The sequence below is a fragment of the Gracilinanus agilis genome, chromosome 2, assembly GCF_016433145.1.
Source record: "Gracilinanus agilis isolate LMUSP501 chromosome 2, AgileGrace, whole genome shotgun sequence".
Classification (NCBI taxonomy): Eukaryota; Metazoa; Chordata; class Mammalia; order Didelphimorphia; family Didelphidae; genus Gracilinanus; species Gracilinanus agilis.
Genome location: NC_058131.1, coordinates 184,560,838 through 184,586,349, shown reverse-complemented (window position 1 = coordinate 184,586,349; position 25,512 = coordinate 184,560,838). Strand labels below are relative to the sequence as shown.

At 37.8% G+C, this 25,512-nt stretch overlaps 1 pseudogene; it reads left to right on the top strand.

Moving 5' to 3' along the window:
* The first annotated feature begins 391 nt into the window (after positions 1-391).
* LOC123233448 overlaps positions 392-25,512 on the top strand; it is a 52,512-nt pseudogene continuing 27,391 nt past the window's right edge.

Sequence of the window (25,512 nt, the reverse complement as noted above, 5' to 3'; positions counted from 1 at the left end):
CTTAAGGACACCACATCTCCAATTTTATTGAAGTTGGGTACCTCTTTTAAGAGGAATAGACATTTAACTGAATTATTTGTGATTTCTGTCCCTTGGGTAGATGTTTGGCTTCCTCTGGAACAGGTGAGGGAATAGGGAGGAGTAGGTGAACTAAGAGGGAGGGGTTGGTCTGAGGATGGGGAAGCAGGGTGGGAGAAATGGGGTGAGGTTTTGGGGTAGGGGAAGGGGTGGGTAGAGTAGAGAGGGACTCAGACAAGGCAGGGGGCAGGGCAAAGGGAGATCTTACAGGGATGGAAGTGGTGACAGGAAAGTTCTGAGGCTCTGTGGGAGGAAAGGGAGGTGGCAGGTGAGAAATATGGAGAAGTCAAGCAAGAGGGGAGGATGTCACGCCATGGGCTTCCAAAAGCTAAACAAGACAAGAGAAGAGGAAATCAACTTGAGGCATCAGCCGGGCAGGTTTGAATGGAGGGGAATCTTCCTTCTGGATTTTAAAATTATTTAAGTATTTCTCAGTGCTATCTATTTGAGTCTTCAGTTTAATCAAATAACCTTGTGTTGATTTTTCTTGAGGAGAAAATATGCTATGAAAAAGATTCCTCCCAGGAACAGGCCTAAATTAAACCATTTGGAAATGTTAAATAAATAGTTTAACTCAGGAAAATTCTCTGGGAATATTAGCTTCTTCAAATTTAGGGAAAACTGATCTCTCATTGCCAGCCTGATTTTAAGTTCTATTCTTAGATACCTCCCTTTTAGGTAGCTTACAAAATGGAGGGCAGCTGAAAAGATTTAGCTAAATGAAAAGGCTCTCACAGCCAGGAGCACAGAAGCCCTTGTGGGTTAGTTCAAAATTGATCTGGGGGATTAAAGGGTGTGGGAGTAAATAGGCCTAGGCTACATAAAAGGGGCCTAGGAATTCATGCTCACATACTGAGCTACTATTCTCAAAAGTTCTTTCAGTCCTTAGCTACCACACAATTGAGACCAACATGCAGTGGAGGAGGAAGGAGTGTTCCCAGGCCCAGCAGAGGGCCATCTACTTAGCTTCTCTCCTTCCACACAGAGGGAATCTGTAGTGCTCCGGGGCAGCATTGAAGAATGCTGGCAGAAGCAGATGAGTGCAGGCAGATCGGCACAGGAAGGATGCAGCGGGAAGTACCTTATACATTTCAGCAAAGAGCCCCAGGCTTAGTACCTCAAGGAAAAGCAAAGCAGATGGACAAAAAGGCCATGGCAGGAGAGAAAAATGGTTTTAATCTACTCATTTAGAAAGGAGTTAGGGTCCTAAATTCATTTCATCAAAAATATGAGATTTAAATTAATGTCCAAAACTCCAATTATTATATTTTTAAAGTTTAATAATAATCTCTTGAAGTAGAAAGAGAATAAACTAAAAGAAATAGAACTTCAAGCCTAATTATCTAACAAAAAGTAAACCTGTTATGTTTGTAATATCAGAAATGTTGGGAAGCTGATAGTTTGGCCTGGGCTAGATATCTGCAGGACACTCTCCTCCCACACAGACAGGCTAGAGTGAGTAGGGAGGGGTTTAGGTACTCCTTTCTCTCAAACCCCTCCCCCCAAGCAGTTGGTTTCATTTGATGATGGAGACAGGGCTGCGTATCTACAAGCAAGATTCAGCAGAAGCTAATCTTTAATGATAATCCCTTTCTCTAACTTATATTCCTCACAGGTCAGATGGAGGACTAAGTAGTAGCTAGTTTTCCTAATGTTGAGGACTGAGATGGGACTTGTCTTCTTAGGCTGGCAACTGATAATAATCAAGCCAATGGCCGCAGTGAGTATCCTTAAAAAATTCCCAGGCACAGATATTATAGATAAAGCTTATATTGATAAAAGAAGTAAGGGGAAGACAAGAGCGGGTAATTAGGATTTGAATAATAATTGGGAAGCCCTGAATTTTCAGGTTGAAGCTGCCCCTCCCCCCCAGGAGGGAGTGGCAGACCCTTAGCTAACTTGCTTCCTAAGCTAATAGTAATTACTTCTAATGTCTATATAACTAAATAATTGTTATATTGATGCTAGAAAGGTCTAACCCTACCAGACAGGCAACTCCTGATTTGAAACAATTGCTTTTGCCACTATGGCCTCCCAGGTGGACCCCCAAATCAGGAGCAGCAAGCAGAAAGATCTGTTCACCTCAACACCCAGAAAGCAATTGTTTAACTCCCTCTCAACTGCCCCCTCACCCAAAGGGTCCAGGGGGGTCCCCTGGAATTCTGGGTAAGGCTTGACCCTGTATTTTGCAGGAATTCCATCCTGCCATCTTCTACATTACAAAACCACATGAGTAAAACTCTCCTGCCCCTCACTTCACACCACCTCCACAAAACACAATCAGAGGAAGAGAGCTAGAGGCAGGACTATACAAAATACATATCCTCTCTATCTTAGCACATAACATGAGAAGGAAAGTGGGATATTGGGAACTGGAGTCAAGGGGAATAGATTCTAATTACATAGACCCTAAGCAAGTCACTTATCCCCTACTGTCTAGCCCTTACTGCTCTTCTGCCTTAGAACAAATGCACAGTATTGATTCTAAGATGGAAGGTAAGGATTTAAAAATAAATAAATTAAATGAATAAATAGATGAAATTACTATACTATGAAATAAGAATAAAAATGGAAGATACTGAATCAAGATAAAAATAAATTTGTGTATACATATATATAAGTGTGTATATATGATATATATATCTATAATATATATTTGTAATTCATATCAACATCAAGGGCAATGGAACTCTGACCCTTCACTTCTTATATTCCAGTCCTGGAAATGCTTATATAGTTTCTAAAAGTTTCACTGGACAGAAGAAACATGTGAAAGAGGAATAGGGTACATCAAGTTATCCAAAGCAGGTGTCTATTGGCAGTTGTGCAATTGTGAGAACATTTAGCTCTTGTTATAATTAAAATTCTCTGGAGAGCATATCTTAATTCATAATTATTTATTAAGTTAAAAAATGGGTTAGAGGCTTTCTAGGTTAAGATGGTGACAGAGTAAAAAGTAGCTGCTTAACCTCTCCTAACTGAAACATATAGGACTCCTCAAGGGGACATAAAAACAAATCCAGATGAGTAAAGGGACCCCACAATAGGGTGCAGCATTGAAGGGCCAAAGCCAGCGCTCAAGAGTTAGAGCAAGTTGGGGTACCCATTAAGTGACTGGAATTTACCTGTGGTCACCAAGGCCTGTTCCTGAGAGCAGCAAGACTTAAGACCCCAAGAGGCTAAAGAACTCACGGACATTGAACACAGACTCTGAGCAGAGGCACAGATGCAGCTGCAGATGCGGATTCTGAGCACAGGCACAGACCGTGGGTGGGGACCCAGTGCAGAGGGGTACATGACTGTGGAAGCAGTGCCCTGAGACTGTTAAAGGAGCTTCAGGCAGAGGAACAAGCAAGGGGACAACCAGGAGGCTTGACCCTGAGAACAACTAGACCTGAGACCTCAGGAGCTTAAAGAGTGCAGACAGACCCTGGGTGTGTGGATAAATCTAAGAGGGCATGGAGCTCACAATGGCAAGCCAGAGACAAGAACCCCAGAAGAGAAAGATCAAAAATAAATCTTTAATACTCGACAACTTTTACACAGAAAAAATTCAGACAACAGAGCAAACAGCAGAGGAGGACAAACAAGTAATCATATACAAACCTTCCCAAAAAAATGAAAACTGGTCACAAACTATTGAAGAGTTCAAATCTGAGGTTATGAGAAAGATGGTAGAGAACTGGCAAGAAAATAACAGTTTAAAAGGCAGAATTTCATAATTAGAAAGTGAGGCTCAGGAATAAAATGAATTGATAAGCAAATTGAAGACCAGAAATGACTAGCTGGAAGCCTTGAAGAACCAAAAGATTATATCCAAAAACCAATCTTTAAAGGATAGAATTGGGCAATTACAAAAAGATTTCCCAAAATCAAAAGAATTAATAAGCAAATTGGAGACCAAAATCAAATAGCTAGAAAACAGGATCGACCAAATCAAAAAGGAAAATCAAAAGAATATAGCAGAAAACCAATCTCTAAAGACAAGAATTGGGCAAGTAGAAGCCAATGATCTCTCAAGACAACAAAAACAAATAAAGCAAAGTCAAAAGAGTGATAAAATAGAAGGAAACATGAAATATTTCACTGAGAAATTGACAGATCAAGAAAGCAGGTCTAGAAGTGATAATTTGAGAATCATTAGTCTTCCTGAAAAAGCAGGAATTAATAGAAATTTGACTATATACTAAAAGAAATAATTCAGCTGTAAAGTTGAAAATACTTTGTACCCCCTTTAAAATTACATTACCCATAATTCCTTAAGCCTTTTCCTATTGGTTGTGTGTTAAAACTACATTACCCGAACTCCTTTTCACCATACCCTTAATTCCTTTAGCCTTTTCCTATGGGTTGTGGGTTTTGCGGGCTGTTTTTGATATGGTCATGGTGGTCGTGGTATTGGGGTTTTTTGGAGAGAAGGGACAGTGGTGAAGGGTGAGTTAGGCTTCTTCCCCGGGGCTTTAAATAAAAATCCTTATAAATATCATACTTTGGAGGCATTGAATATTAATTTCAATCTTTACAGTTGGCAACTTAAATGAAGGGACTTTCGAACTCCTTGTAAAAAAATAGTTCCCAGCTGTGCCTCCACAACCCCTCCCCTTGCGGGAGAGCTTTCTGCGGCTTTTGCTGAGCGGTTGCCTCCCAATTTTTTTCCCCAATCTGTGCATTTTCCCACCCAGGCATCTTTCACACGCCTTCCTCACCCACTCCACCCTTGTGCTGGTTCCTCAGACCTCTGCAGCCTCCCGGTGCCTCCCAAGTGCTTTTCCTGCCCCTTGACTGCCTGGCAGAACGGGGTTTTTTAAAACCTACCACTGTTTTCAGCCCCAAGCTGCAGCCAGCACCAGACTTAAGCTGCTTTATTTACTATTGTGGTTTCCTGCTACTACGAATCGGACCATTTTGAGACTCTCCAGCTAACCTGCCTCCTGTGATTGGTAAGCTTCAAAACGCCGTGTGGCCTCTAGCCCCTTTTATCTTGCAAACACCCCTAACCTCTACTGGGGTTTTTGCCTTGGTGTGGGGAGGTCCTAACCTTTTTTCATCCACCCCAGCCTGCTTTCTGGCTTCCCTGCCCAACTGGGGTTTAAAAATAAGCAAGATAATCACTTCAACCCCCAGTTTCTGGCTGTGAAAGCTTTAGAGCAAATCTGCCCTGTTTTGTAGCCATATCCTCCATTTTGGTTTCTGGCAAACATAGTCACTCCTCTTGCTTGCCACTCCTACCCTTCTCTACTGTAGTGTGACCATTTGGCCACTAGAGGTCAATAGAAAAAAAAATTAAAAAAATATTTTTTCCCCTTTTCTATGTTTTCTACCCCCTTCTTCCTGCTGCACAACAACACCAAATAAGTATATAAATAAATAAAGGCATTAAAGTTCTTTATAATTAAAAAAATTTAAATTAATATAAAATTTTTTTACAAATTTAATATAATTACAAACTATATACTATAAACAAATTATGATATTTAATATATATGAATAAATTATGATTAATTTCTTCAAACAAAACCATTAAAAATAATAATAATAATATACAATACCCTTTAGTTTGCCCCTAACCCCAAATTAAATAAACAAATAAATATATACATTAAAACTTATTCTGTTTTCCACTTCCCTTTAATCTGTTTTTTTTTCATTATCATAATATTCAGCAGTATAAATGCCACCCTACAAGAAACCTTTGCAGTTTTTGAACAATTAAGAACTGATAGAGTTCCTGATTACCTCCTTGTTTCTATGTGGCTTGTAGGTTTCTTTTTATTCTTGGTTGTATGGTCACAAATGAGGAGAATGCACGCCAATATGCAAGTTCAAATGAACCAGATAGTATATCACTTACAAGCTAAAATGACAGAAGAGGATTCTTCCCAAAACAGGACTGATTTTTGCATACCTGTTTCATCTAACATAGGAATACCAGGTCCCTCTACTATATCTCAGGTTCAGAAATACTTTTCTCACACTCTAAACCAATTTTCTCATGCTCTGCAACTCCTGGCTAACATGGCCTACCCACAGTCAGTAAATGATTCCTGTGCAAGCCTTTTTCCCTTACGGGAAGTGTCCACAATAGCACCCAATGGGGATGTGGTCACATTGAAATAATATAAGCCTTTCATGAACCAGGACATAAAAGATTTCAAAGGAAATTGCCCATCTTTCACGGAAGAACCTTTAACAGTAATAAAAAAATTTGAGGATATTTTCTATGATTATGAGCCCACGTATAAAGACACAGACAAATTGCTCTGGACTTTCCTAACGGAAAGGAAGAGGACTAAAATTCTCGCCCATGCTAACAAACCCCGAGGACATAATGCAGTACTCTGACCATCTGAGGATCCTAACTGTCAGTATAATGATTGCAAAGACTACTCAGACGTAGGTCTTGCTAGGGGTGCCCTTCTAAGAGCAATGTGAGCATGTGCTGAGAAACCTCAGGCCTGGCCCAAATTTAAAAACATTACACTATCTGATGATGAGACACCCTCCCAATTCATGGAAAGGCTCATTGAAATGGGAAATAGATACATGGAACTTGACCTTTCTGTTGAAAAGGATGTAAGGCAAATAAAGGAACAATTTGTCCATAACTCTCGTAAAGAGATTGTAAATCATTTTAAAACAAATTGCCCTACAAGGCCCGAAATGGACCTTAATGAGTTAAGGAGAATTGCTGTTTATGTCTTTAACAACCATAAAGAGAAACAGGAAGAGAGTAATAGTTTATTGGACATATTTAAAAAGAATATGGACATGTTTAATAAGAGACTAGACTCCTTGACTGACTCTATTGTAAGAGATAGAGCTGAAAAACGACTACAAGAGTCTGCTACTAAACCAATGGCAATTGCCCCTCTCCATGAATGTAAATTTCAGCCCCTTCTGTGCCAATTTTGTGGGAGAAGGGGTCATATAATGATGAACTGTGGGATTTGGAATCAGGCATCTAGAAATAATAACTTCAAAAATTACAATTTTAGAAAAAATTATAATTATAGAAATAATAACAATTATAGAAATAATGATTTTAAAAATTATAGAGATAATGATTATAGAAATTATAGAAATAATAATGATTATGGAAACAATGATTTCAGGGATCATGACTTTAGGACTAGTAATAGATCAGGGTATATGGATGAAGCAATTGATAACATATACCAAATGACTCCAGAGCAGTATATCTTGAGTGGAGCTTGGCCCCAAACCATCCAGGGTGCTACTGCCCCTCAAGGAGGAGCCCATGGGCCCACCCAAAGATTATGAAGGTGAATAGGGGGGATTGAGGCACAGGGATCAAAGGATACAACCTTTTATTTTCTAGACCCTGATGCCTTACTGCCTGTTGTCCCCATCCACTGCCCCCCCATACTGACGAGCCTTATGTAACATTAAAGGTTGGTAATGCCTATTATGACTGTCTTGTGGACACTGGAGCTTCCAGATCTGTATTAAAGAGTACACCAGACACATATTGCAATTCCATAAGAGCAATAAGTGTAGTGGGGGTATCAGGAAAACCCCAAAAGGTACCAAAGCTCTCCCCTAGAACAGTAGCCATAAGGCCCCTAAATGTGGAGCACTCCTTCCTATTGATGCCTGGCTCCCTTATAAACCTGCTGGGGAGAGATCTGTTATGCAAGCTTAGAGCCACAATAAATTGCTCTCCAGATGGCTCTATGTCCCTGGAATTGCCTGAGGAATCCTTAACTTTGCTCCCTGTACTCCTTTCAGATAGTCATGAGATACAGGGGTCTCCCACCTTTGAAATCCCAACAGATATACCTAAGTCTCTCTGGGCCACATCACCTTCTGATGTTGGCATACTTAAATCAGCTGTCCCTGTCCAAATTAAATCAAAATCTAGCCCACCTCCTTCCATTCCTCAGTATCCTCTCTCAAAGGAGGCAATAGAGGGCATTACCCCAATGCTAAATTCACTAATTGAAGAAGGCATCACAATTCCCTGTAAATCTCAATACAATACTCCAATCCTGCCACTTAAAAAGCCAAAATTGGGGCCTGATGGCAAGCATCTCTATCTATTTGTCCAGGACTTGAGGGCAGTGAACAATCATGTTATAAAGAGACACCCTGTAGTCTCCAATATAAATACTAGAATTTCTTCTATTCCTAGCACAGCTACTTACTTTACAGTAATAGACTTGTGCTCAGCCTTCTTTTCCATACCTATACATGAGGACTCCTGATATATCTTTGCTTTCACCTGGAAAGGTTCTTAGAGGACATTGGCACGTTTGCCCCAATGGTATGTCGAAAGCCCGACCCTTTTTGCACAGATTTTGAGCCAAGACATAGACAATATTATATTTAAAAACAGCAAGTTAATTAAATATGTAGATGATTTACTCTTGGCCTCACCAAATGCCAAATCATGTCAAGAAGATAATAAACATCTTCTTTTAGAATTACATAAAAGAGGCCACAAAATCTCAAAAGAAAAGTTTCAGTGGTGTTACCCAAAAGTGCAATATTTAGGATTTATTTTAACTGCTGGGTCCCGTTTAATTTCTCCACAATGTATTGAAAGTATCCAAAACTTAAGTGATCCTACCACTAAAAAACAATTGAGGGCAATACTTGGAGCAACAGGATTTTGTCGGCAGTGGATCCCCTGCTATGGAGAAATCACTAAGTCTCTTGTAGCACTCACAAAAAACACAGTCCCTGAACCACTTAAATTGGAAAAGGAACACAGAACAACTCTTTCAAATTTAAAACATGCTATCCTGTCTGCCCCTGCTCTCAGTATCCCAAATTATGACAAACCATTTACTTTATATGTCCATGAAAGGAAAGGAGTAGCCTCAGGTGTTCTAACTCAACTTTTGGGACCTGATCAATAACTAGTAGCCTATTATTCAGCCCAGCTGGACCCAGTAGCTGCAGGAGCACCCATGCCTTAGAGAAGTATCTCCCACAGCTTTATTAGTGACGAAATCTGCTGATTTGGTACTAGGATGCCCTCTGACCATAATGTGCCCCCACGAGGTAGAGGAATTGTTATTAAGACATAGAACTCAGGCATTTACTGATCAAAGGATTACGAGATATGAGATAACCCATTGAATAATGAACATATCACATTAAAAAGCTGTGGAGCTCTTAATCCTCCGACCTTGCTCCCTGACTTTTCAATTTCTGGAGAACCTTTACATGATTGTACATCTTTGGTGTCCAATATTGATAAACCTCGTAGTGATTTACTGGACACCCCTTTGGATAATCCTGATTTAATATTATTTACAGATGGTTCTTCTTTTAGGAGAGAGGGTGTGTGCTATACAGGAGCTACAGTAGTTACAGAATTGGATACTCTATGGTCAGCTTCTTTACCCTCACACATGAGTGCAGAAGGTTCAGAACTCACAGCTTTAAAACAGGCTTGTATCATTGCCCAGAACAAAAGGGTCACAATTTACACAGACTCCCGTTATGCATTTGGCATATGTCATACTGTCGGCATGTTATGACTTCAAAGGGGATTCTTAACATCAGCTGGAAAGTGTATTGCCAATGCAGACTTTATCATTGAACTTCTTTCTACCATCCAACTCCCTGAAGCCATAGCTGTTGTTCACTGCTCTGCACACACAGGTGGCACTGACACTGTCTCCAGGGGAAATGATCGAGCAGATGCTGCAGCCAAACTAGCAGCCTTAGAAGGACCTGAGTTAATTATGCCAGTAACAATTACTGATAATTTGGATCTATCCCTTTCCTATAATGACAAGGAAGTGGGAAAATAGAAGCAGAGATTTAAAGCAAAATAGATAAATGGAGTATGGGTGTCATCTGAAGGCAAGCCCCTGCTCCCTAGGGCTTTCTATAACCAAATTTGTCATTCCATCCATAAACGGTCATTTTGGCACCCAAGGCATTGTAGACTCTGTTAAAAGAGTATGGATAGCACTTGGAATAACTACAATTGCCTCCAAAATATGTACAGCTTGTCCCACCTGCCAGACCTTTTAGTCAGCACACTTTTCGAGAAGAAGCTTTTGGTGAACGTCCTCTAGTTTACACACCATTTGAACATTTGCAAATTGATTTTGACTCTATGCCAAAAGCTGGACACTATAAATTTTTTCTGGTCATAGTCGATCAACTGACCAGGTGGCCTGAAGCTTTTCCTTTGGCTCAGGCCACAGTGGCTTTTGTTGCCAAAATCCTTTTGAAAGAAATTATTCCTTGTTTGGACCTGCCAGCACGTATTGATTCTGATAGAGGAACTCACTTTACTGACTCAGTCTTATCACAAATTTATTCATGTTTGGGGATAACTCCTAAGTTTCATACACCATATCATCCCCAGAGCTCTGGCCAAGTTGAAAGGATGAATAAGGAACTTAAAACTATGATTGGCAAATTATGCATGGAGACTCATTTGAAATGGCCTGAAATTCCACCTCTGCCTTATTTTATCTCAGAAGTAGACCCAGAGGTGATTTACACGTCTCACCATTTGAGATGCTATTTGGATATCCACCTATTCATGCACAACCATTCAACCCTACCTATACTTCGTTGTTAGGAGGGGATACAACCATTGCCACTTATATCAGACAATTGCAAACAAAATTGTGAGAACTCCATGACTCTGGAGCTACTGTTCAAGGAGGCCCCTTAGACTTCTTGCTTCATGATTTGAACCCAGGTGATAGTGTGTACATAAAGAATTTCAAACCTACTGGGTCAACTGAACCTGCTTATGATGGACCATTCCAGGTCCTATTAACTACACCAACAGTCATTAAAATTGGGGAGAGGGACTCATGGATTCATTGCAGTCATGTGAAATGAGTACCCCCTATTGATAACGAATAATTCTCTGTACTAGGTGCTATTACCTGCACCTAATATATTTGACTATTGATTGTATTTGCCTATTGTGATGAGACTGCTCTATTGCTGGATTTTGTACTATTTTGTTGCACTTTATTTGATTGATCCTTGTACTTGAACGATGCATATACTACCTCACAACATAATATCTGTATTAGTGACCTAACTGGCCTGATGTGCCTTTCAAAACATTTTATGCTCTTTGTCATTCCTTTTCTACTTTCTTGGATGTATTATTGCTTTATATGCCTCATTTGCACCCACATCACTTTGTCTACCTCATTTGCACTCCACTCACACTGTGAATCATGGCAAGTTAAGTAGGGAATGAATCTTATCTCTTGAAAATTAACTTGTATTCTTTACCTCAGTGATTGTGTAAAAACTACACATTTTTGTTGTTGTTGTTACTTTTTCTTCCTACATGTGCAATACAGTATTTGATTTTTTTTCTTTCCCTTTTCTCTCATTTTTTACATTTGGAGCACGTCACCAGCATTAAGTAAACTCTTGACTGTTTTGGTTTTTGCAATAAGAATAAGCTAAGATGACCATTCGCCTAGCATATGAATTTATACCCAAAATGTTTTGGACTATAGAAACCTGCCACTAGTTATTTAACTATTATGAGACTTTTGCTCCATGACTATTTCTAAACCAAGGAAAATCAGACCACAAAAGAGCACAGAGTTTTTGACCTACAAAGTGCAAATGAGCACATAAAAGAAAGAGACTGAACTAATCCTACAGGGATTGATGACATTCTACATAAAGACTTGATCCTGTGTGAGACTTGAGGTTGCGACGCTTTGCATATGTTAAGACTTAGGACTTCCTTATACTGGACTTGATATCAAGTACTCAACATTGATTGTTCTGGCTCCATTATCTCTGAAGTGAAGAAAAGTATTGCACCGGAAAATGCTATTTCCCATTTGTCTCAAGATCTAGTCTCCTTTTTCCATTTCTTTTATGATGTGACAACTTACTGTAGTCCAGGCTGCTAAATTGGGTTAGTGAATGATTGTCGTTGCAAAGATTATGGGACATGGATTGCTACAGGAACCTGCTTTGATTTGTCAATTTTTTTTCCTTTTTCTTGTTCCTAGAATTTTTTCCTTTCACATTTTCCTCAAAGGTTATTTTTTTCTCTCCTTTCTTTTTCCTTTTTTTCCTTTTTATTTTTTCTTTGGACTTTTTGATGTTTTGAGAATTGATTCATATACCTTATGCCTTGACCATGTATTCCTGTGTGATTCACATGTGTATGCCTGTATTTTCCTCAAGGGGAGGGGATGTAAAGTTGTTCTCCTCTGCGTGACTACGTTACTTCTGTAAATTTGGACTTGAATTTGACCCTAATTTAGAACAGAAGACTACCTCCCAGAATCCAGAAGACACCATGAAGATGCATGCAGAGAACATAATAGCCAAATACAAGAGCTTCCAAGTAAAAGAAAAAATTTACAAGAAGCCAGAAAGAGACAATTCAGATATCAAGGAGCTTCAATCAGGATCACATAGGATCTGGCAACCTCCACACTGCAAGACCTCAAGTCTTGGAATATGATATTCAGAAAAGTAAGAGAACTGAGTCTACATCCAAGGATCACCTATCCATCAAAACTGACTATATACTTCTAGGTGAAAGTATGGACATTCAGCAAGATAGAAGATTTCCAAGTATTTGCACAGAAAAGACCAGGACTAAATGGAAAGTTTGATATCCAACTACAAAAATCAAGAGAAACATGAAAAGGTAAATAAGAAACAGAGGGGAAAGAAAGAAAACTCATGATTTTTAAATTTGCCTTTTTAAGGGCCTCAGTAAGATCTAATTATCTGTATTCCTATGTGGAGAAATGCTATGTATAATTCTCTGTAGTGAACTCTATTCACTATTTTAGTATTCACTATTATAGTAGTCAAAAGAATAATTCATAGGGAGACGGTGGAATACTAAATGGTCTAAGATGATATGGGGGGTAGAAAAGAGGGGGGTGAATAGCAGGGGACACCAAGAGAAACTTGAGAGAATGAGAAAAATAGGATATCTTATTACACAGAAAGAGGGCATGGGAAGGGGAGGGGACAAATACTATTATAAGAAGGAGAGGAAGACATCATTAAGAGGTAATATTTAAACCTTACTCTCAGTGTAATCAACCTGGAGAGGGAAGAGTAGCTATATAATCCATTGGGATATAAAACTCTATCTAACCCTACTGAGAAAGTCAGAAGGGATAAACCAAGGGGAGCAGGGGAGTGGGGAGGTCAAAAAAGGGAGGGGAGAAGAAGAGGGAGGGAATTTATTAGGCCTTTAAAAATAAATAGAGGGGAATAATAAGGGAGAGTGTAGAAAGGGAAGTTAATCAAGGGAGGGGATAAGGGATACCAGGTTAAAGCAAATCACTGGTTTAAAAGGAAATAGTTTAAGAAGAAGGGGTAGGAATAGAGGAGGATACGAAAATGTCAGCAAATGCACATCTGATAATTATAACTCTGTATGTGAATGGGATGAACTCGCTGGAGTACTAAATGGTCTAAGATGATAAAGGGGTGGATGGGAAAAAGGGGGGTAAATAGTAGAGAACACCAAGGGAAACTTGAATGAATAAGAAAAATAGGATATTCTCTTATAGGATCTTAGTATAGGGTCAGATTATCTTCAAGACACAGCTAGCATCTTGGAAAGGATTCCCTGCAGGAATCCTGAGGAGATTGAAGTCTGTTGGAATCCAACTGCCAAGGAACTCCAGAAGGTGTGTTTGCCATGGGTGGAAGCTAGTGGATTCAACTCTCTGGAGAACTGAAAAACCGAGTGGCAGTTGAAAGATGAAGCAGGTTTGAGTGTCAGGAATAAGGTTATGGAGAAGACAGAAAGAAAGGAGAAAGAGAGACTTTGCTTTCCTCTGTGTGACTGCAGAGAGAGGCAGGCCATTTTTGAGGCCCATCTTAGGCCCAGAAACCTAACCTTAGCCTGAGCAGCTGGCATTTGGCAGAGTGAGAGAACTACGAAACTGATTCAAAGCTGGCAGAGATATACAGAGACAGTAAAAACTTAATTTTAAGTAAGAAGTTGATTAATTGGCAAAGTGTATTTAGAATAGACCCTGGAAATTAGTATAGATTAAGCAATCTTAAGGAGCCTTGGGGAAACTTGAGCAAAATATTACTTTTAAAGAAGCAATGGGAGTGGGAAAAGTTTAGATCCTCTTTAGATTAGGGAATTAATTCTAATACTCAAACCTTTATTTACCTTTCATTTCTTACCTTAAACATTTTCAAGAATTATTAAATAGATTTTGTTAAGACTGGCTCCAAGTAGTTTTACTTAGCCATAATTTGACTAGGCCCGATGGTTATACAGAAACTCAGTTCTCAATAGCTGGCAGCCAACTGCCCTTTACATATACATATACAGAGACAACAAAGACACTATATCTCAATTTCCAACTAACATAACTGAGCAAAAAGAAGAAAGAAACGTTCTTCCTAACAATGTTCAACACTTGTAAAGATCCAAAATACAAAACTCCAAGAGAGTTTTCCATAAAGATGGTAAAGTTCTCTTGCTACTTGTACTTGTGCATGACCTTGTGTTCATTGACTCAAGCTTCATGAAATTACATATTCTCCTGTATGAGATCCAGAGTCACAATAAAATTTGAACTAAAAGCTTCATAAAAATGAATGAAACAGTTAAAAGACCATTTATTAAGCACTTATGATGCAAAAAACACTATGCAATTTACAGGAAATACAAATAGTATATGAAGATTCCACAATGAAATAAATAAAATCTTTGTTGGGGAGACAGCACATGGTAGAGGAAGTGTATAATGTCAGTTATTCAGAATATGACATACAGATAAATGAAGAATGTAAAGAGCTCATTGATATATCTATGTGTTTACAAATTTACACACATATATATATATAATGTAATTGTACAAATATGTAAAATATCTATAGATGGGTCTTTTAAAATTTCTCCCTTTCTTTAAATTTAAATGTCACATATTCTAGTAAGCCTTTCTAAAAGGGAAAATTATGATGTTTGAACTGAATATTCAAAGGGGTGTTCACCAGGAAATGAAAATATAGCAATTCCAAATTACTTTTTTTAGCAATTTATTTATAAAATACAGGGAAAGAGTGAAAGTAGAGAAATGAGAAGAGGGCAGAGTAAGAGATCTAGCTTAATGAGCAATGCTGGCTTTAATCAGGCAGGGCTCCAGAGGCCCCAGCCTGAGAGCCTAAAGGTCCATTAACAAGGATTTTAGCCAAAAAGCCTCCTCCCAATCAAGGGGTGCCTCTGGAGGCTACTACCTCCAGGGAAGCTAAGGAAGGGAGTCAGCCTTTTTTCACTAACCACGTGGTAGTTCAAAGGAAGACATTTAAGAATAGTCTCAAGAAGTCCAAGGTCTCAGGTCCAGTAAGCAGATTTTTCATCAGTCTCCAACTCAATCTCCAAACTGAAGAACAAAGAAGACCCCATAAGAAGCTCTAACTCCTTTTTAAAGGCACTTCTTTTGCATCACTTCCTTGCATTCCTCCCATTTTACATGTGCCTATCACAACAAAGGCTTTGCTTAGGACTGCCCAGTGGGCAGTAAGTTGATTCTGATTCGTCATCCACTCTTGCACAGTTGAGTCATAGACCTCCCCCACTCAAGAGGGGTATTTAAACTTTTGGTGATTAAATCTAAAAATTGGCAGGGTGGAATTAAGTAAATCTTCACACCATTCTTGATTTTCCTTGTCATACCCCAGCCTCTAGAAATAGTTGATGTTAGCCTTTTCATATGTCTGTTCGTACTTTGAGATAAGCACAAAGAGGAGGTAAATTATTCCTATCATATTTCCATGTCTTTGCTCTTCATAGACTGTAAGATTCTTGAAAGCAAGGTTTTTCTTTAATCTTTGTCATATCAAAAGACAAGCATTATGGTGACAGAGTGTTTACTTAATAAGTATCTGTTCATTTTAAATGATGTTTTTGTTTTTTTCCCCACATTTTTAGCAACTCTGTCCATAGATCAAAAGCTTTCCCCCACTTTTATGTATAAACAAGAAAGTTTTTGCCATTATTCAGACATTTCAGTTGTATTCTACTAGTGGTTGACCATTTCTTTCTTTATATAAGAAGGTTGGGAATGACAAAATTCAAACTATTTCCTGGCCAAAAGAAGAATATTGGATCTATTTCAAAAGAGAATTGAATTAGGTAAATGGATATTTTAGTTTGAAATGACTCATGAAGAAACTGTCTTCCATATTGAAAAGGCTGTCACGTGGAAGAGAAATTATATATTTTTTGTTAGAACATAGTGGGTAGAACAAAAAATAAAAAGTAGCTTTCCTGAACCACAAAATTTAGACTCTTTATCAAGAAAACTAAGAAATTCCTAACAATTAAAATTGACCAAATATGAAATATTGCTATTCAGGGGGCAGCTGGGTAGCTTAGTGGATTGAGATTCAGGCCTAGAGATGGGAGGTCCTAGGTTCAAATCTGGCCTCAGGCACTTCCCAGCTGTGTGACCCTGGGCAAGTCACTTGACTCCCATTGCCCACTCTTACCACTCTTCCACCAAGGAGCCAATACAGAGAAGTCAAGGGTTTAAAAAAAAAGAGAAATATTGCTATTCAGTCTTATCTGACACACTGACCACTTTTGAAGTTTTCTTGGCAAATATATTGGAATGGTTTACCATTTCATTCTCCAACTCATTTGACAGATGATAAAAATGACGCAAAAAGGATTGAGTAACTTGCCTAAGGTCACACAGTTTTTAAGTGTCTGAGGCAAGATCTGAATTCAAGATGAGACTTTCTGACTCTAAACCCAGGACTCTTTCCACTTTGTTACACAGCTCCTGGATGTTTCCAGAAATACAGCATAGATTTTCTTAAGAGTAATTGGTTACCACCTCATAAGAGTCATTGGTTACCACCTTCAAAAAGAGACTGGATGCTATTTGTCCTGTATTAGGTTCATGGGGATCTTTTCACATGTAGACTGAATCAAATGACCAAGGAGGTTCTTTGCAACTCTCAATTAAAAAAATCTTAGAACTGATACTGTGCATTGGTTCCAAGAGAGAAGAGTAGTAAGGACTAGACAATGGGAGTTAAGTGACTTGGCCAGGGTCACAGAACTAGGGAGTGTCTGAATCCAGATTTGAATTCAGGACTTCTAATCTCTAGGCCTGATTCTCAATCCACTAAGCTACCCAGCTGCCCCCTGAATAGCAATATTTCATATTTGGTCAATTTTATTATTGGGCCAACTAGCTGTCCCACCACCATTACCAACTCTCAATTTTTATGATGCTCTGATTCCACAAATCTTGGAAAGTGTCTTTAACCCCTAGAAAAGGAAAGACAAAGACAAAGACAAAGAAATTTCTTAGGTTTGGTCTCAGCTTTTTCTCACAATAAATTGACTTCTTACTACCATCTCTGTCCCTTCCCTAGGGAAGTTAGGAGAAAGTCTAGGGCATTTTCTCAGATAATGGATACACCTATTTTGTGATTCCTGTAGAATCCATTAGGTATGTGAGGCCTGAGAGTCTTATAGGAACATTGGTATAGGAAACACCTGACGAGGAATCACTCTCCGCTGTTGTGAACAGGTAACTACTCCAAAACTCATAATCTGAAAGACTGGCTTGAGGCAGTAGATGTTTAGTAGGTATCCCATAATTGAGATTTGAATCCTTATCTGGGACTCCAGTCTGTCTCTCTCATAGGACTAGACTAAAAAAGTAGTTAATACTTATTAAATATGTAAGGGTTGTATATCCAAATAAATAGAATGAAAAATTCCTTAACACAGCCAAAAAGTGTTTTTGTCTCAAGACTTTAGCCCAGTGACTGCCACAGCAGAAATATTTATTAACCAAATGGTATGAAAAACTCTTTCATGATGATTGTCTAGAGAAGGGTATGGATGAGAATTAGGTGACAGGCTAATGCATACCTTAGTCTAGGTCATGTTAGTGAAGTTAGTTTCATATATATATATAATGTATATATATTATATATATGTATGTATGTATGTATGTATTTGGAAATTTGGAAATTATTTGGGAAGGGAACCTCAAAGAGGGCAATAAGATGTAAGGGACTAAAGGGGAGAGATTAGGGAAAGTCTATTATAGAAGATAAGATTTGAGCTGAATCCTGAAAGAAGTCAAAGGAGCCAAAAAGTAGAGGTAAGGTTGGAGAATATTCCAGTCACAAGAGACTGGATAGAAGGCACAGAGTTAGGAGGACTGATGGGATCAGTAAGAAGATTAGTGAGTGGCCCTAAATATGAGTAGCTGAGGATGTGAATAGTAGTAAAGTATAAAAGAATTTTAAAGATAGTAAGAGATCAAGATGGTTTCAAACATAGAGTGTGGAATGTAAAGGGAAAAAGGATAGAGATAGGATAAGATTTAAGAGAAGTATAAATGGAAGGCTGTCTTTAAGATGTATACTAGGAACTCAAGGAAAAGGATTTCAGCAGGCAGAAAGCAGAGGAGGAACAGTTAGGAAGTGACAACTGCTAGAGTGACTTGACTTCTTGTGGGAGTTTAAGGGCTTTCTGTCCAGGAATGGTGAAGGAAAGGCAAACTTATTGGAGCTCATCTACCTTACCTGACTGTGGGGAAGGAGTATGCCCCTAATTCATCTTTGGAGGAACTCTATTTAACTGGGAAAGATCTAGAAAATGATCTGACCATACCTGGTGTGTTTTTCAGAAGGTTTTATCTAAAAAGTCAGATTGGCTTTGAGGTTTTACCTCAGGGATCAGAGCCCCTGGGGTGAACTTAGCCATTGGAGTTCATTCATAATGGTTTTTGGAGACAGCTTTTGGGGAATAAATCAAACTAATTACTGAGGGTCATAGATAGTTAGCTTAGTCAGTTTGGGGAATACCTAGATACATTTAATGGGGAGTTAAGTTAGCTGGAAGAAACAGAAGGCTCTCTCTTACAAGGGACATAGAGAATTGTGGGAAATTAGCTAGATCTTTTAGAGTTAGGGACCCTCTTAGAATAAAAGATACAATTTTTCTAACAATTGCCTCCAAAGCATTTGTGCAACTGGCCCAGTGAGAGAAAGTGATTCAATTTCATTCTCACTAACTAGAGGTTAGAATACCTGGCTGGGTATTCAGGGTGATCCCTGAGTGGATCTACCACTATCCACATCTGTGAGTCTCCCCTCCATATTTATTCTTTTTTTAGTTGGTGAGCTGGTACAGGACAAAAACTTAGAGAGTTAAAGTTTTTTTTTTAAACTCAAAAGCCATTTAAAAAACTTTGATCACAGCATGGGGTCTTCCGGGGGTTAGAGACCTGAGAGTGGGCAGACAATAATTGATGAAGCATATTGTAACTGATGAGACAGACTCAGCAATGGTCTACGTTTACAATTGCGGTACCACTCTCTCACCTTCTAGGGGTCTCCATAATGAATCTACCAGTCATCTGTCAATTAAACAGCTATTTGAAAGCAGTTTTTCAACAAACTACTTTGCACTTATAAAGATGGAAGGTAAGAATTCCTATTATGTCCCTGGAGAAATTCATTTCACCCAGGAAGTTTATTTCTCCAGTGTGCCTAAACATAGTCTAATGGAGACTATTTGGTATTACACCACAATGATACCTTTTTTTTGTATGGTAATCATGCCAGATTACATACATAATCTTTTGGGATTCCAAACTCTTTTACCAATTACAGATATGAACATACATAGAGCACTGTCTTATTTGCCTGTACCATTTCAAGAAAATTGAAGTAACAATTTTTAAAAGACTTAATGTTATTGGCTGGCTAATCTTAGGGAACAGTGAAATAAAAGAACTAGTTCTAAACCTCTAAGCAAAGCTTGAGCAAGTGGAAGCTCAATACTTAGAACTTACTAAAGCTAATGGGGCAATGTTTGGGATGGTACCACAAGAAGTAACTATAACACTGAATGTTAAAAAAACAAGAAGTACTTACTAAGCTACAATTAGAGGAAAAAGACTTTAGGAAACTCTTCTGCAACTATGTTTCCTTTGTGAGATGGGCCTTATATGTCACTGGACATGGGAATTTTGCATATGAAATCCCATAAGCATTTCATGCAAGCAGATTTGGATGTAATTAAAAAGAGAACTCCAAAATGTGATGATGAAGCAGTGGGTATAATAAGGAAATTTAAGAGAGCAATTAGGATTTTTGATCCAGATTTTCAAGATTTTGAAATTCTTATGTACAAATTATTAACTATGAGAGAAAAACAACGATTTATTGAACAAACACATAATAATGAAGATCTCATTCCATGGCATGGAATCTATTTTAGAAGTTATGAAAGCAAATTCCAAGCTCCCTGGCACATGGTCAAAATTTTAAAAAATTAAGGCAGGAGGCAGGGGAAAGAGCAACAACATTTCTGGACAGACTTGTAGATTGTGGAGAGAAATGGTTATAAATGTATATTTTATTCTATGATAATATAGGACATACTCAAAGACAATTTGTAAAGAATTCTTATCCTTCTGTAAGACTGTTTTAAAAATAATTGTCCTAACTGGTATACTATAGGTTTGGAGGAACTTAAAAGAACTGTTAACTACATTTACCAAACAGATAAGACAAACAGGAAGAGGACAGAAATGACATGACTGATAACTTAAGAAAGCAATTAAGAGAAGGAAACCAAAAGCTTAAAGAAAATGAAATGAAAGACATCAAAGCAGTAACAGCTTTAAGATCTTACAGATCTGCCAAAACATGCTACAATTCAAGAATAAATAGGCAAAACCTCCCTAGATGTTATTTCTGTTACCTTGTTGAATACATTATAAGAGAATGTCATTTTAGAGTACAGTTCTATGACTAAGAATTTAGGGGAAACTGAGGCAATAACTTTAACAAAAGTGGTTATAGGCAGAATTCATATAACTATAATAACAGGTTTAACAATGTATACCAAAGGCAAGATAGTAATTGCTGTAATGATGGTTGTTGCCATGTATTCCAACAAACTCCTGACTTGCAGACAGTGCAAGAATATGAGAAAAGTGGAACTCATCCTAAATACTCTCAAGTAGCATGAGGCAATTACCAGAAAGGAGATATACAAAAGGATGCATGTGCATTATGAAGGTGTGCTCAGGATAACATAGTTTTGGAAGATAAAAATAAAAATGGTAAGAAATAATACACAGAGACTATAAAAACAAATGAGAGCAAAGGAATAGAAAATGAAGGAAAGTGTGGTGAAAAATGTAAATCCTGGCAAAATAGTAGAAGAATTAAACCTTGTCAAAATAATGATGCAGAAGTAAATGGGGAGGGGAATGTGATGGTCAGGAATTAGTGATGCAATTCCCAGATCCATCTATTTTAGCACCTTTTCTAACTACATATCCACCACTAAATAGTATGGAATCACATGTTAGGTTAATCATTGGGGGACAAATCTATGATTTTTAGTTGACATGAGTGCAAGTAAAAGTGTTTTGCAAACATTTCCTAAAGAATGTAAAGCTGTAGGAAGTTTGAAGTAGTGGGAGTAACTTGGAAACCACGAAGGGTAAAGAAATTATAACCCAAAAAAGTATCATTGGGTCCCTTACCTGTAGAACATTCATTTCTTTTAATACCCAACTCACTGATGGATTGAATTGGCAGGGATCTGTTATGTAAATTAAGGGTCATAATACAATGTACACCATATGAAGTTATTTCTTTACAACTTCCTGAAGAATCCCTGAAATTTTTCCAATGTTATTTTTAGAGACAGTTGAGACAGAAGGAAAAATGGCTACAGTTTATCCAATCTCAGATGACATTCCAAATGGTCTATGGGATACAACTTTGACAGATGTAGGCTTACTTAAATCGACAACATCATTTAAAATAAGGATTAGAAGAGGTCCTTCACCTTGTATTCCTCAATATCCTTTAAGTAAGAGGCAAGAGAATGCATAAGACCAATTACAGAATCATTGTTGGAGCAAGTCATTATAGTACCATGTATTTAAGAATTTAATATACCTATAATTCCAATTAAGAAAAATGGGAAACCATATTACAGATTTGTACAAGACTTAAAGGCTATAAATGATTATGATATAAAATCTCACCCAATAGAACCATCACCAGCTACAATCATCTCCGCCATACCCAGTTAAGCACAATATTTTACAGTGTTAGACTTACATTCACCTTTTTTTTTCTATTCCCATACATAAAGACTCCCAAAAGATATATACTTTCACCTGGCAGGTAAGAAGTTTCTATTTGAGTCATTTGCCACAAGGGTATTGTGAAAGTCCTTCTCTCTTTTTGCAAATCTTAAATAACGATCTAGAAACTATTCATTTTAAAGACAGCAAATTAGTGCACTTTGTGGATGACATCCTTTTAACCTGTCCAAATTCAAACATTTCTCTTAGAGATAGCAAATTTCTTTTATGTGAATTATATAAGCAAGGCCATAAGATCTCAAAAACCAAACTGCAATGGTGAATACAGAGAGTAGAATACCTAGGATTTGTTCTATCTGGGGATTCTAGAAGTATTTCCCAAAAATTTATAGCAGATATTAAAAAAAACTTAGTGCCTCAAGAACCAAAAGACAATTAACAGGCATACTTGGGACAACAGGTTTCTGTAGACAATGAATCCCTGGGTATAGTGAATAACAAAATCTCTGATTTGACCAGAAATACAAAACCAGAACCACTCAAACTTAAATCAGAACATTTACAAGCCATAACCCAACTGAAAGAAGCAATTCTTTCAGCACCAGCCCTTGGGATACCAGATTATGAAAAGCCTTTTATATTATTTGTGCATGAGTGTAAAGGCTTAGCTTCAGGAGTATTAGCACAGACCCTAGAACCAAATCACCATCCACTAGCATATTACAATGCAAATTTAGACCCTATTGCAGCTGGCATGGTTCCATGCTTGTGTGACATTGCAGTCGCAGCACTGTTGGTACAGAAATCTGCAGATCTCATTCTTGGGTGTCCTTTAACAATATTTTGCCATCACAAAATAGAAGCTCTTATGCTTAAATATCTCACTCAAGATTTCTCAGATCAATGTTTGGCTAAATATGATATAATTCTTCTTGGGAATGAAAATATACAAATTAAAAGGTGTAGTGTGTTGAACCCAACAAAACTCCTTCCTGATTTAGAAAATAATGGGGAACCATTGCATACATGCACAACAGTGGTAGAATTAGCAGAACAACCAAGAAAAGATTTAAAAGATAGACCAATTAACAATCCTGATTTAGTGCTTGTAACCAGTGGTTCTTCATATATGCAAAATGGGATGTGTTATATGGGTGCAGTGATAGTAACAGAATTTGAGACCTTATGGAGTGCTTCCCTGCCCAAAAATATGAGTACTCAAGGTGCAGAGTTAGTGGCTCTGACACATACTTGTAACTTAACAAATCAAGAGAGCTAATGTTTACACAGGATCTTGTTAAATGTTCTCGATATGCCATGCAACTGGATCAATTTGGAAACAGAGAGGATTTATTACATCTGAGGGGAAAACAGGTAGCTTATGCTGGCATTATAACAGAGTTACTGACAGTTATCCTAAAACTGAAAGAATTGGCTGTAATACATTACAAATGTCATTCTGTTAATGAGCTCCATTATCTCAGGGTAACAATTGAGCTGATTTCATAGGTAGATATGCAGCATGAAATGTACCAACTTGTGTAATGTGATAATTATATTGTCTACTCTACCCATCTTTAGATTTAATCACCAAAGGGTGAGAACACCTCTAATTTTTGGAGGTCCATAACCCACGTGTGCTAGAGTGGGTGATGAATCAGAATCAACTAATTGCCCCCTAGGCAGTACTCTGAGAATTATCTATTGAAATTGGACTTACAAATTAGGAGGTGGATGCAGGAAGTGACAAAAGATGCTATCTTTTAAATATGATGGTAACTTCCTGTGGAGGCAGTTGGCATTCTGAACTTGGTGCAGAAGGATCTCTGGAGGGACCTCTGACTGCTTCCCTTTGAATTGTCACGTGGGTAAGTTAGGCAGACTCTCTTTCTCTTCCCTTGATGTTTCTGGAGGCTCTACCCTCAAAGAGGCCTCTCTTGCCTCTCTAATTGTAAAAGGCCTTGTGGCTACAGGCCCTGTTTAATCAACCTCTGTGCCCCTCTGTTGAGGCCTCTAAATTCTTACCTGGTCCAGGCCAGAGTTTCTCTCTCTCAATTTCCCTACCTTCAACCTTCCTAATTGTAAATAAACTACCATAAAAGTAAATTTTGACTTGAGATTATTCTTAATTGAGGATTGATAATAATTTAGTCTTCTGGTGACCATCTTTTAATATATTGAACCCATAAAACCCCTTTTCCACCCTTATAGTAATGAATTTGTCAATGATAGAAAAAGCAGTTCTTAAAAAAACACATTTGGACACTGAAATTCGGATATGGAAACAAAAATATGGAGCTAGAGAAGAAAATGGAATTTGGGTAGCATCCACAGGAAAGTCTATTTTGCCAAAATATTTTTACAACTATCTATGCCAGGCTATCCATAATAAGGGTCATTTTGGGCCACAAGCTCTCATCAATACAATTAAAAGAGTATGGATTGCACCTGGGGTAAACACAAATGCTAATAAAGTATATTCTAGCTGTTCTATTTGTCAAAGATTCAATTACGGTGTATTTAAGAAAAAAAATGTTTAGGAGGAAGACCTTTAACACACCAGTACTTTTGAAAATTTTCAAATAGATTATTTAAGTATGCCCAAAACTGGAAAATTCAACTTTTGTTTAATTTTGGTGGATAAATTAACTAGATGGCCTGAAGTATTTCCAACTGCTAAAAATACATCATCTTTTGTGGTTAAGATTTTATTAGGAAAGATTATATTAAGCTTTGGTTTGCCTGTTAAAATTGACTTGCACAAAGATTCTCATCATTTCACTGATAAATTTTAAAACAAGTTTATGAAACTTTAGGAATCTCTACAAAGTATCATGTACCTTATCATCCACAAAATTCAGGCCAAGCGGAGAGAATGAATAGGGAACTCAAAACAATGTTTGGAAAACTTTGTACCAAGACACATAAAAAATCTCCAGACATACTACCTTTACCTCTATTTTTTATCCATACAAGACCCTGTGCAGACATACATATATCTCCTTATGAAATGTTGTATAGCCACACACCACTATAAGCAAAACCTTGCAAAACTGCCTATGCTTCCATGTTAGAAGGAGACATACAAATTTCATCTTATATTTCTGCCTTGCAAACTAGATTAAGAGAACCAGAAGATATGGGAATTTTAGTTGAATGTGGTCCTCTTGATTATTCATTACAAAACATAAAGCCAGGTGACTTAGTATAAGTAAAAAAATTTGGCAAAACATAAGCCACACAGCAATCTTGGCTGCATCCTTACACAGTAATTCTAGTTTCACCTTCCACAATAAAAATCTTAGAAAAAGATAGTTGATTCCATTGTTCCCGTATTAAATTAGTTTTT